This window comes from Calypte anna, chromosome 20, assembly GCF_003957555.1.
Source record: "Calypte anna isolate BGI_N300 chromosome 20, bCalAnn1_v1.p, whole genome shotgun sequence".
NCBI lineage: Eukaryota > Metazoa > Chordata > Aves > Apodiformes > Trochilidae > Calypte > Calypte anna.
Window position 1 is genome coordinate 7442217 of NC_044265.1, and position 14351 is coordinate 7456567.

The 14351-nt window shown below is 37.5% G+C and overlaps 1 protein-coding gene across 5 annotated transcripts in view; it reads right to left on the bottom strand.

Annotated features, from left to right (window-relative positions):
• RIPOR3 (RIPOR family member 3) overlaps positions 1-14351 on the bottom strand; it is a 50957-nt gene that overhangs the window by 32615 nt on the left and 3991 nt on the right. Inside the window, exon 2 of one of the 5 annotated variants that reach the window (XM_030462852.1) lies at positions 776-825. The exons of the other annotated variants lie outside the window; for them this stretch is intronic. The gene's annotated coding sequence lies outside the window, so the exon portion shown is untranslated. The remainder of the gene's footprint in view (positions 1-775; positions 826-14351) is intronic. 5 annotated transcript variants of the gene reach the window in all.

A 14351-nucleotide genomic window follows, 5' to 3' on the forward strand; every position in this document is an offset into this window, starting at 1 on the left:
TACCAGGAAACAACAAAGGGTCTTGAAGAAGTTTTATAATGCCCTTTAGCCATAAACCAACCACCAAACAACCAGGTACTGATCTATTTCAAAATTTTAATATGTGCAGTTTTTTAATATTGAGATTTCAGCTCTCAGAAATATATCCTTAACATAAATCACGAGAGTATTTTTTGTATTGTTTTCAAATTAAAGGAATATGGTTGGTTTTCTGTATCTTAATGATGGGCAAATGATTTGCCACAACAGACTTGGCATTTAACCTTCAGTGTTACCAAGTATCCAGGCGTGTAAGCCCAAACATTGGAGCTTCTACACAGCAGTGAGTACATTCAAACTGCAAATTTGGCTTCTTCTCTGTTAGTATTCGGATATTCCTCAAGCCAAATGACCTTGATCCTCTACAAACAAAAAGCTGGTGTCTGTTTGTGTTTATGGCTAAACTTTTCCAGCCCTAGTCACATATTTAATTGTTTCTGGGCACAATAGTTTCAACAATTTTATGAGGAAAATATGACTCACTGACTTCTTGCTAAATATTTCTGCATGTGATTTTTACTTTAAATTAGCATGCCTTTTTTTTCTTTTAATATCTCCAAGAGGTTCACTTGAGCTTGGTGAACTATTACTAGAGTAAGCTATTTGTGTTTCCTTAACTTTGATGCTGTTGCAGTTGTGAATGACCAAACTTCTGCTCCCATCAGCTTTCTGTGGACACACACGTGGAGCTGATGGCCCCAGCAACAAGTGGCTACATATCTCAGTATGTCAGTACCTGCTGTTCACTCACTCCAGTGAGCAGTGGCTGCTGAAAAAAATAAAAGCCTGTTTGAAAACAAGAAAATCATTAGTCACTATAGAAAACAGATACAATGCCTGAACACAAACTATCAAATTTCAATCACTTCACTGTCTTAGGATCATGTTTGTGCTTCTGGCTACGTTGTGCAATCACAACAATTTATCTTAACATTGCTTTCTCCTTACATTTTTTTCATAGGTTGTCAATGATTTTATGCATAATTTTTATTTTAAATATTAAATTAACTTTCCTTGGAATGACAATAAGCCATTCTATCTTCTTGTGAGCCAGTTTAATTTTGTTATCACAACATAATCCTTTTCAGAGTACCAGATGTGCTCACCATTTTACTGGAGGAACTTCAGCCTTGACTCTAAAAGATGTGGCTTATATTTGTGCCTATAAGGAACATCCTCTCAGTAAGCAGATTGCTGCATAGATTTTATTGGAGGTTTGCCATCTAGAATCTGTATCTTTTTAAAGCATAGTTTTACAGAATTCACTTCAATTCCACAACAGCCAAATTTGCCAGTAAAATATATATTGGTTCTATACTAACTCTACTGAAATTCAGTTTTCACTGTACATAACCAAAATCAGGGACTTCAGAGACATTATCTGGGCTTACTCCAGAAATTATCTGAGATTCCAACTAAACATCTGCTGTGTCCAAAACCATCTGCTGTGTTTCATCATAGGTGCTGGTACTCATTTCACTTCCCTGAACTTATTATAAATTCCACCACAGTAACTGGTTTGCTGCTACCTGTGTTAGGGTTTTAACTGACAGACATATATATTGCAGACATTTAATAGGCAAAAAGACAAAACTAATACATGAGAAAATATCTAGTATAAGTCAAATTTAAGGCTACGTTTGTCTACCATCATATTGATATAATCACAATTACTTTGCTTCCTCTCATTTATTTCAAGACTCAGAAACAATGGAATTAACTAGCACTTCTGGGTGCTTATGATGGGTGGTATCCACTTCAAAACACTTGTGGCAGACAATGGCAATTGAGTTTTTCATGACACTGATTAAAAAAAAAAGACTGCCACAATGTGCTATGATCTGTCAGATTTTTTAACCAAAGTCTCAGAGCCGATCTGGGCCTGAATCACTGAAGTTTTTACAATTTCAATGTGCCCTGGAAAAGGCTGGAAATTTCTAGACCAGGGCACTTACTTTGCAGTGTCAGACATCGAAAGAATCCAGACCATGACAATTAATGAAACTCTTGAGATGTGATAACATCATGACTCAGACTTAATTACTCTCAAGGTAGGTGTAATGCAAGCTGGCTGCACACAGCATGAAGTGACCGTCTTCTCTGCAGCGCTGAGTCCGCTGGGAAAACAGACACTGTGTTTAATCTTTGCTCCTCAGCATTCTTCAGAAAACCCATTGACCTCAGTAGTCATTTCTACTCTGCTAGATAAACATTCCAAATTTATTATTAAAGCCCTTAGCTTTTAAGCATTTGTGTTCAATTGTTAGATAAACATTCTATTTATATTGTTATTGGCAGAATTAAGAAAAATTTCTCTGGTTATTTTTCTGGAGATGAAAAGTAATTTGAATTAGAAAGTATCCTTGATGCTACATCTCAATATAGCTATTTTAACACAGCCTTACACTCAAATAGGATCATTTCTTCAGATACATATTTTCTGTGGAAAACATTCACAGCAGTATATGAAAAGATTTTTTATCATTCACTGTAACACAGGAATTCTGACTTGTGGATATCAGCTACCTCTGGTGTCTCACACCAACACAAATAACCTCTAACTAGTCCACTGCACAGACAGGAGAAGAGCCAGTGCAATTATAGGTATGGGAAATGTGAGTTTGAGATTTTGTTTTTATAGGGTAAAATAGATTTGTGAAAATTGGAGCGATGCAAACAAACAGCTGTCTGTGATGATCTTTTGGAAATTTTCACTTTGGTACTCTTATCATCCATCTCTGATGCACTAAGAGGTAAATTTTGCTTTTCCCTTGCACTTTTCTTGCTCTCCCATCTCACCCCTACTCAGTCCTTTCTTCCCCTTGTTCCTATAATGGGAATAAAACAATGTAGACAGCTGAGCTTGTTCAGGCTTCTTTGCAGAAGAATGCAATCCATGCAGGAAATCATCCTCTACCAAAAAGGTAAGTTTAGCCACAGTGCTGTAAAGTCCCCTGGATATAGCTGTACAGAGCCCCAGACAATCATTTTTCTGCTCTTGTACACCAGCCCTTTCTGCTGTCTTAAGATAAAGCAATGTGACCCCTTATATAGTAATTTTGCTACAAGTGGAAGATTTTGCTTCTCTCTCTATAAACCCACACGTGTTCCACAGAACTTTTTGAACTAAACCTGTTCAACTCAGATTATTAGATGGCCCCTTTACTTTGCACCAAACTTACAGCTGTCAGGTTGTATTTCAAAATCTGAGATTATTCATGAATATAAACCCAGTTTTAAAAGTAATTTAGGCTCTTAGGAGTCAGTAAAATTAATGTTTATATAACTCACATAGTTTAGAAAGGTGTGGCTTAATTTTGGTAGTTTTGAACATTTGACATAGGTAGATTAAGCTCTTAAATATATATTTAAATTCTACGTATCTGACATACTTTCCTCCTAGCCATATTCAAGCCATAAAAATAAAATCAGATAAACGACTTTGATCCAAGTTATAGCTTTAGTCATTAGGCCCTGCTACAGCTTTATGCCAGCTTCTGGAAATGAAGTTCTGGAGTCTGGGTTTTCAATGCAGCAATACATTTAAATATCACAAGCAGTTCCCTCAGACAGCTTCTCCTGTGCTGGGGGTAGCATCTCTGATGTAACCATCTCTAGGGTAGTTCTTTGAACACAGAACTCAACTTTCCAGTCCAAGATGACCCATTTTTCAGCCTGCAATTCAAAATGTTACTGTATTCTGATTAGATTTCATCTAAGCATACAGATCCAAGTTCTATTCTCAGTGACACTGGTGCACATCCAGAAGACATTAATCAGTCATTTATTCCAAATTTCCAGTAGAATCCTAGCAGCAAACATTGGCCAGGACTTAGTTAATGACCTGGAAAGTATGTTTCAAAACATAACTTTGAGGTCAATTTTGTACCTCCCTCTAGCGGCAGCAGATACCAAACAAATGAAGCACAAAGGAGACCTTGTCGTGGCTCACACCCTGATACATTCTGCCCATTTCTTTTACGGAAATTGGTTACTGGGACTCAAAGTTGGCTGTAAATCCCACTGGAACGTTTTGGTAATTTGATACTTAAGGAATCAGTGATTGCTTATAACCAAAGCCTCTGTTTATTCCCTTTGCCAGCATGAGGAATACTCATGGAGCCACGTGTAGCTTCCCCATGCCTGCCTGGACCTTACCTCCCCCAGTTGTTGTGAGTGCTTTTGCGTTGAGTTTTGCTTTCCTCTTCAGGGAAAGGCACAGAACAATTCACCCATTATCAGCTGATTTATGAGCACGGGGTTTGCTGCTAGCTCCTCTGGTTTCAATTTCAAACTTGATGACAAACTTGCAAGCCTGAATCAGAGATTCAGGAATGTGGCAGGCTCCACATGCTAGCCTGACTTGCAGCTTTTTCAGCTTTGGCAGAATTTGAGTCTGCAGCTAGTTACATTACAATGAATACTTAAAAACAAATTCCTAACAAGAGAAGAAGCAGATGGTGCTGAGAGAGAGCAATTTACAAGTGATGAACAGGCTCTTCCATTTCTAACAAAGGAAAATTTGCCTACCAGCAAGGCACATCCTACCAGTTCTGCCCCTGAGAGGTTTCTCCCTCTTAATTTAGGAACCTCAAGAAACATTCTTCTTTAACACATCTCATTCTCCTTTTTTCCTCAGTGTACACCTGAATGCATGTTGGACTATCATGTATAATCATGTCTCCGTCCATTGGCTAATGCAGAAGCCTTCTGAAAACTTATTTTCAGGTCAGTTATGAAATAAAGAAGGTGCTTTACATCAGCCTTAGGGTTGTGGAAAGTCCCAAGTCTGAATTTCATTAGAAACCACTGTGATGGATAGATATGTGTTTTGATTATTACACTGAGAAGATGACAAGCTTCCAGTCACAGTGAAATTTGATGTTCACAGTATGCTGGATGTGTTTTCATATCTTCAAATACTGAAGTCTGTGAATCACAATGTATCAGTGTCCTGGGGCATGTTTCTGAAGTGGGAAAAACTGTCATTCAGCTGTCTGATCAAGAAAATTGTCCCTTTATTAAACCATTAAGTCAACTTCCTACAGCAACCATGCTTTATTCCCATAATGTTACCAAAACAATCTTGTGCCACAGAAATAATGAAGTTGCTAAGTTATGATCAGTACCCCAAATAACACTGGAAAAAGAGGAAAACTATACAAAATGTCATATAAGAGGGCAAAAGGAAAGAGAGTTTATGTTACAAAACAAAGTACTTTCTTTGATGCTGAGGAGGCATAGATTTGAACTTTTTTCAAAGTCAGTGTTTCTATTACTGATTAGTGAATCTCTGTACCTATATTAAGATAATGAAAAAAGGTGCATTTTTTTGAAAGAGTTATCAAAATCAAGAGAGTTCAGAATGTCTCATTGGCCAGTTAACAACCAAAGCATCATTTGGTGTGTTTGAACATTTTATCTAGGCTGCACTTACTCAGTATCTTCTAACACAGGCTTGACCTCATCATGATTTCTAAAAACTAGGCTAGCTGTCATAGCAATCCTAACACTATGTTGTGTACTAAGGTTCCCTTTCTGTAGACACAAGCATGTAAACTTTACTTGTGCGAAAAAACAAGAACCTTTGTATATTTGTGGATATATTTATTTCCCCTTCCTTTCTTACCAATACCTAATACATATGCTCTGACATTCATGCTCCACATTTTTCACACTGTTACTCTCTGGTTTTATTTGGTTTAGGTTTGTTTTTAATGAGGTGAACTTTGCACGATTTAGCTCCTATAAAATCTGTGTCTTCAATGGCCAGATTTAGTGATTTTCATATGGAAAAAAACCAAGCCTATATACTAAGCACACAGCTGTTCCTGGAAACATATGTTTTATCCCCTTTAAAATGAACTAATGAGGACAGGAATATGGAACAGATAGGTCAGGAAAATTTCTGTCAGAATTTTGAATTTGGAATTATGGTAAGAGTACAGAAATGACTGGTGCTTCCACGTAAGGGGAGGGGAGAAGGATGATAAATCCACTGATGATGAAAATCTGCACCCTACACTAACATGAAGGCATTTCCCCTTTGCAGTCCTGTTCATCCCAATGGCAGTTTTATCCACCTAGCTCACACAAGTATCCCATAGAGTGTGGTCCAGATTCTCAGTTTATATGAATTGCCATAACTCTATGCAAATTGATTTATTTACAGAAATAAAGGATCTTGCTCTGTGTCTCTTCTGTATCTAGGAGGTGAGAAAGGGCTCTAATTACTTCTTTCAAGACTTCTGTAAAACAAAGTAGACCAATTATTAAGGAGCAGATGACATGAAAACAGTGACTTCTGACTAAATATGAACAATTTTTAAACTAACTTTGTCCATCAGTGTGTTCTTAAAATATAAAGGGCTTTCTGTTGCTAGCTCATAAATAGATGAGGTTTTTAGGACCATCACTTCTCTGCCCAGTTTAACTCACATCAAAGTCACTGGGAGCTCTGCCATATCTTCAGAGAAAGGATGAACAAGACCCTTGAGGTAATGATTTGGCATTCACGCTGGAAAAATGCATTAGTGATTGACTTTCTATCAAATAGCTGCATCAGATTTTCCCTCTGGTTCCTAGCTTAAGCTTCATTTTAAAATTATTCTTGATTTGTCTGTATATGCTCTCCATCAGCTTGCTCCCTTGCAGTACAGAGTGGGTCCCTTCACTAAGCCACAGCAGCAAAAAAGAAACTTCTGCTGTATAAGACTTTGTAGAAGTCATCACATGTAGAGGAAACTGGGTTTAGTGGGGCCCTGGTTCCCCTGGGGACTCCTTAATATAAATTATTAACAATAAAAATAAACATCAGCTAGCTTGAACTTCTCTTCATTCTCTCAGCTTATTTTTGTGACAGAATTAGCTAAATAAAGCCCACTTGAAAGAAAGCTTAATTGCAAACTATCCAAACAAAAAGAAATACAACTAATTGGTTCTTAAATATTAAACATTCAAGAAGAGATGGCTTTGGAAATAGCTGAAAGACTAATGTATGCTGGGATACATATGGTGAAGCGAGCAGTGGAGTGCCAAGCAGTTTAAACTGGACTACATTTACTTTTAAACTGAATAGTCAAGTTCTGCCAGTCTGGTTCTGTCTAGAAGAGAGCTTTCAATTATTTCAAACCTCAAAAGAATCATAAAGATGCTCTTTTGAAAATTTTTAAATCAGAAGGGTCAAACTACAATCATCATTACTCTATGGAGTGCTCCTAAAACCTTATTATTCTCTAAGAAATACAGCTTAGCAAAGACTTCTGTTTCAAGTGTTTTTTCTAAAGCAGTGGAGAGCTCACACAAACAGTTCTGACAACTGAACTCTAAAGGACAGTGGTGATGCCTTCCACAGACTAACTGATTGCAGATCTGCCTTGGCTTTTATAAACTTCCTTTCCTCAGTCCTGTTTTTTTTTTTTTTGTTTTTTTTTGTTTTGTTACTGCTACTGAATTCAAGTACTTCACAGTGAGCAAATAGAAAGAATCTGTTTGGGCATATGAAAACTCCCTCTTAAAATTCATTAAAACAGTTCTACACTTATTTCTTAAATCAGAACTATTTCTAGAAAAACTAGAAAATTATGTCTGAAATTTGTAAGCAAAATAAAAATAAATTCTACATTATAAAAGATTAAAAAGTAGAAAATTTATAACCAAAATCATGAAGTAAAAATAATTTACAAATTTAATTAGTGACAGAAGATTTTTCTTTGGAGGACCACTGTATGCTGTGGTATAAAATCACACTAGTAATAAGCCATGGAAAGTGCATAGCCTGATCAGCCACATGTTTACTTTCTCACTTATCAACAGCTGACACTAACAAGACTTCTGCCAGAGATAATAAATTCCTGGAAATGTCAGGCTCTTCTACATCACCCAGCCCAAATGTAAGAGACCTGCTCACTGACAGAAAGATGCAGACATAACTGGAAGTGCTAAGTAGAAGCTGCTCAGTAGCAGGATCAGTTGAGATCAAACCACTTCAGCTTTGAGGCTGAAACCTGATCTAATTTTAAGGTCCCTTGAAATGTTATGAATTTCATCAACAAGCATGACAAGACTCACTCATGAAAATGCATTTCAGTTTTGTGCACAAAAAAATCCATCAGCTCTCTGTCTCAAATTCCTTCAAAGACTGCATAGCCAGTTGTTTGCTCCCTGAGGACTCAAAGCTTTTACTGCAACCAGCAGTCACATCTGCTTAGTGCTTCATATTTTTCAGCATCACATGGAGTTTTTCTTAAACCCTGGAGTAGTTTATTTAGCATCTATGTGTAAGTACAACAACAAAACTCCAACAGAAGAGATAACAAAGATCTTCTGTTTGTTTCTACCTCTCTCCAAAAAAGACACAGGCAGTCCTGGCAATAGGAGTATTCTAATAGAAGTATTTTGCCAGCACAGCTAAATCTTTATGGGTTTCATTTTTTAGCATGCTTCCTTGTGCCCAGGGCTATGACAGAAACTGTAATGTAGATCTGTCTAGCTACACAAGAAAGCTTTGTTAGTTTAATACATCTAGTGCAGTTTTGAAAGGTATTTGTAGTTTGCAGATACTGTAGAAGACTCCTTCAATGTGAACACCTCCTTTGTACATATAGTACCAGTACCTCACTGCCATTATAATACTGGTATTAGTTACTACAGAAGTTCTTGAATGGAGCAGATTGGCAAGCCTGTGCTTTCTGGGCCCCCCAGTTCAGGAAGGATATCGAGGTCCTGGAGCAGGTGCAAAGGAGGACAACCAGGCTGGTGAAGGGACTCGAGCACAGACCCTATGAGGAGAGGCTGAGGGAGCTGGGGCTGTTCAGCCTGGAGAAGAGGAGGCTCAGGGGAGACCTCATCACTGTTTACATCTCCCTGAAAGGAGGCTGTAACCGAGTGGACGTTGGTCTCTTTTGCCAGACGACTTTCAACAAGACAAGAGGGCATGGTCTTAAGTTGTGCCAGGGGAGGTTTAGGTTAGATATTAGAAAGAATTTCTTTACGGAGACAGTGATCCGGCATTGGAATGGGCTGCCCAGGGAAGTAGTGGATTCTCCGTCCCTGGAGATATTTAAAAAGAGACTGGATGTGGCACTCAGTGCCATGGTCTAGCAACCGCAACGGTGGTAAAAGGATTGGACTCGATGATCTCTGAGGTCCCTTCCAACCCAGCCAATTCTATGATTCTATGATTCTATCACCATAGTGAAAACTATCCCTCAGACCTAAAACCATTAGTACTAACACATGCACAAGTTTACCATGCACTGTTACTGCTTCTAAACTTGAGTCTTTTGCTAAGTCAGCCATGCCAGGAATCTGTAATGCAGAGAGGGACTTAACGGCTGCTGAGTGGGTTATTACTTCTGTGTATTTAGATACTGCAAGGGCTTTGCTAGTATAGATGTACTGCTAAGAAGCACCAGGGGAAAGAATAAATTGTATTAGCATACAACACTGCCATATCACTATAGCTGCAGAAGCTTTTAGTGTCATATGGCTGTATCATTAAAAACCCCTCAACTGAGACACACTTCTAGCTACAGTACTACTTTTAAGTGCAGGACAGAGCTTGGTTTGGCCACATGGCAAGTGTAGAACAACTACAATTCTCAGTTTATAAAAAAGCCCTTCATGCCTCATAAAACAAGACTTATTTTTGTGCTATAAATTGACAGTCTACATTACCCATACCTACCAATGAGCCAGTTATAATTGAGACCACACTTGCAGAGTAGGATTGTGCCACTTCACAAAACAGGGCCCCCTGTGAGAAAGTTCTCTCAGTTGCCTCTCAGCATGGAAGGAACTAATTGTAATGCTAACATGAACACTGACTCAAAAGCCTGAAGAGCTCTTACACAAGACCAAATAGCAAAAAATTCAAGGTACCAATCAATTCACTGTACACACTGATCCTTAGTTCATCACCTCCTATGGTCCTAATAGAACGAGGGCAAACCACAGAATGTGGTATTCAGGGAAATGACAGGTTTGCATTATATTATAGTTATTAGAGCTGCAGAGACATAAAATACAAAAATGGATGTCCATATTCACAGAGTTGTTGTTCAGTTGATAATTTCAGGAGTCCTTATGATGGATGAGATCACCAGCAAAGAACTTTAAATTTCAGTTCAACACATAGGCAAAAAGCTTAAATACCACAGTATTGTGATGGCTCCAGTGATATCAAAGGCATTATGTATGCACTGATCTGCTTTTTTGGTATCAGACAGGCACGATTTGTGAGCTATGTAATCATCACACATCTTGCCAGATGAGCCTGAGATGATGGCAGCAGTGTCCAGAATGCTGAAAGGTGCTCTAAGTACAACAGTGATAAACTTCCCTGTTAATGAGGAACCATGCCTGGCTGGAGAGTCAGTAGAGAGAACAGTATGTCTCTGTAATGTTCTATGTCCCCTGGCAGTTTTCCCACACTTGCAATATGACCCTCCAGCCATCAGTGAATGGATCATTGATCTTATAAACTCACATTTGTGATTCTCAACAGAATCATCACTGAGAGTGTACAGCACAGAGAACTTACTGGCAGAAATTCACTCTTGGGTGATCTTCCAGATTTAGAAATGGCCATTCAGATACAGAATATACATGTTGACAAGTGATTCCAACAATACACTAATCCAGACCCACAATTAAATCCAGATCCTGATGCAGTTATAGAAGCCCTGGCACACAGTGCACTCGATGTGATACGGTGTTTGCTCCATATGACTTGCCTTACTCAAGAGAGATATTTTACAAGCAACAGTTTTACTGTATTGTAAAGATAAACTGACAATTACAGGTCAACATATACTTGCTTATTGCTTTAAATGAAACTAAAAGCAGCCAATTCATACACATACAGGGGAAAGATTCTCCATGTATTACTACAGTTCTGGAGAAAACAAACTAGGCTGGGCAGACACAGAAATTACATGTGGGCAGCAGATCTTATCAGAAGATGCTGTATATCTTATCCCAAGCCTTCTGCAGAGCACATACTCCTTAGGCTTGTGGTTTTGCTCTTGAAGAATCCAAGCTCAAGCAATTTTGAGATACTTTGCATGGCTACTTACTTGTTTTGCATTTTTGATGTTTGTTTGCAGGCAGCTGGAATGCCTGCACTGATTTTCATAGGTTATTTAAATTCTTCTTTATTTGTTAACGAATTCTGTTGGTTGCACAACACATTGGCATGTGAACTCTTCAGAAAAAGGGAGGGTCACAACTCAACTTCAGTGGAATTAGGAACAAGATCCAGTGACCTCAGCAGACTTACACAAAGGAGAGCTCTATTGTTTCTGTGGGAGTTGTGGTTAATTAAAGTAGTATTTCTCTTCAGCTTTCTACTGGCAGGCCTCTCTTCAAAGGTGGTGTTACCTTCAAGATCAACTGTGTGGGCTTCCATTTCAAACAATGAGTAACAGAAGCCTAGTGACAGATTTTCATAAAGTCTGGGCATATACTGTTGTGCCAAAAGCATGAAAAAAGGCAGAGTAATCTGCAGTTATATACATTGATACAATAAATATAATGTAAACATTGCAGGAATTCAGCACATAGGTAAACTGAAGGTTATTTATATTGTATTTTGTTTGCAGGAGTAATATAAACCTATTCATGCTAACACTTAAGCAGTAAATATTAAGATTTTAAAGCACACTGAGGTCATTGAATTGCCTCCCTTTTTCTCTGTTAAGTCCCTGTATTGGAGTATGATTTCCCCCTCTCAAATCTGTAGCAATTTAAATAATAAAACAGAGGTAATGTAAGTGCAGAGAATTATGGAAGAAATGTAAATGGAAAGTACGTATTTTTAAAATGCACTTGAATAGCTCAAATGCAGCTGAACTGACATTATTCAGACTTTCCAGTCTTATTCAATACTGGATTGAAACCAAGCACAAGAAACTTCAGGCCCAAAGGACATTTTTAAGAAAAAGTGTAAGTACCTATATTTCTAGTTTACAATGTCTGTCTGGGACAGCTCTGCTGCCTAAAGAAAGACAAACCTATCTTCTCCTGGGATCAGTCAAGAGATGTGAAATAATTAAGATGATGTTTGAATCAGCTTGCAATCATAGGGACTGATTCAGACCCAAAGAGAACCCAAACCAGAAACCTGGATTCAAATATCTGTGGGCTTCTAGCAAAATATGGATGCAGATTTAGATCCAAATTTTACACTGAGACTTCATTTCTAACCTGTGCAGACCCAAGTTCTAGGCCCATCTCTGCATTCTTTCCACACCCAGAATTGGAGTTCTGCCTGAATAACGAACGCAAGAGAGAAATTAATTTCTTATCTTTATGGCAGATCTTGTTTGGTGATGTACATACCTGTGAGCCTGCCCAAACTCAAATGTGTGACATGGCATGCAGTCTAATACCAAAACAGATCAATTTCAAAAGATTACTCCTGTAGGACACTTAAGATCACATTATTTTCATAAGCTAAGTAACTCTTCCCAGCTCTGGAATACCTGAATATAAACAATTGTTATGAACAATTTTCATCAATGGAAAAGTGAAGACCCCAGATTTGAATAAAAAATTGAGAACAAAGGGAATAAATTATGTATTTTCAAACTGAGGGGCATTTAAAACTATGGATATAAGAAAAAAATCACAGAGGGAAAATACTAAAGAAACAAACAAGCAAATTAAAGTCTTCTCAGCATAGCATGGTATGTCCATTATCCTCCAAAATCTCAGGGTAGGATTATGCTACATATGGTAAAATTTTTCCATCACTCCAAAGAGATATACACATATCCACTTCACCCTGACTTTTGATAAGATAAATGTAATTATGGTTCCTTCAGCTATCCAACCAGCAGGATTTCAAAATTTGCAGGGAGAAATGCATGAATGACAATGAATGGTGTAAACAAGTCTCTTTATCTGAGGGTATTGGCCTTTTTTAAATTTTTCCAGATTTTTCAGTCAGGTTTATACAAGAAATGCCCACCAGTGTTAGTTACAGATGCTGTATTCTATGATATGTCTAGGCTAAAACTGAAATCCTTGTGCAGATACAATTCCATCAGCATTTTTGTTAGTTTAAATTACTTTGCTCAAAAGTTAGCATAAATTCAACACGAAAATTCTCTGTAAATACTAAACGTATGCACATCTGGAGAGTTTATGACAGAATTATTACATGCACCAACCAGTTCTGTTGTGGCTTTAGACTTCCTGGATATTTTTCTTATTATTCTACCCCAAACAGTATGCAAAACTGTAGGAAAATTAAATCCTTCTGTGGACAAAAAAAGTGAAAAGGGTATCTTAAGGTAATTCATGTTGCATTTTGTTTATAAAAATATTTTCATAATAGTTGAGAGAAGGATATGTTGAATAGAGTGTCCTGTGGCAACTATTGTGAGACAAAGAAATGCTAGCTAAAATCAAGGGGTTTGGCTGTTTTAAGGGTTCATAGGCAAAATTAAATCAAAATTGCCTATATACATTCCCCCTTTTCATCAGCATGTCAGTTGTAGTAAGTAAGAATGTGCTATTAATCCTCAGCATCAATACCTGAGATAATTTTACATATTCAAATGTTTCCTTATGTCCACAGAAACAACTATTACTGGAAGTACTGTCCAAAGTATGCTGCAAGTAGAGATAAGTAAATCAGCTAGCACACTGCACACTTTTCATGGAAAAAGTTTCTAAAAATGAGTCAGGATTTAATAAAAATTGTCTCTGAGGCATATATCTGATGCCCATAATAGAATATTTTTCAATTTTCGGCATTGTATATAGAATTTTAAAATGCTAACAGATGTATGAAATAAAAAAGGAAAATTTTCCCTTATTCTCTGCTGTGCACATAGAGACCAATCAGAGGCTCTAAGACATTTTCCACCAGAAAGACAATTTGCTTGCAATTCCTTCTCTCTTTAAATTGTTTCTGTGGCAACACATCTGGTGCTATAGTTCTGGGCCAGAACATTAGCTATCCTGAAAGAAGAAAGTTATGTTGTTGTTCTGCTCTGCAAGAATGTGAAGCAGAAAGAGATCTGCAAACACATATAATCACATAACCTTTTTTGCCTTGATAGGTTCACATAATCTTAAACTACTGATACTTACACATAGTTTAAGACTACAAATTAATTAAATTCAAAATGTTTCTAGAATGGATAGAGAAAACTCTCGTGGTAAGCACCCATTCTATGAGCCAAAATGATGAGTGCTTTGACACCTCTGTTGCTACCCTATGAAATTAAGAAAGTCTTAAGCTAAAAAAACCAATGTTCATTGGTTCACAAACATAACCCCCCCTACATAATGGAGAAAGA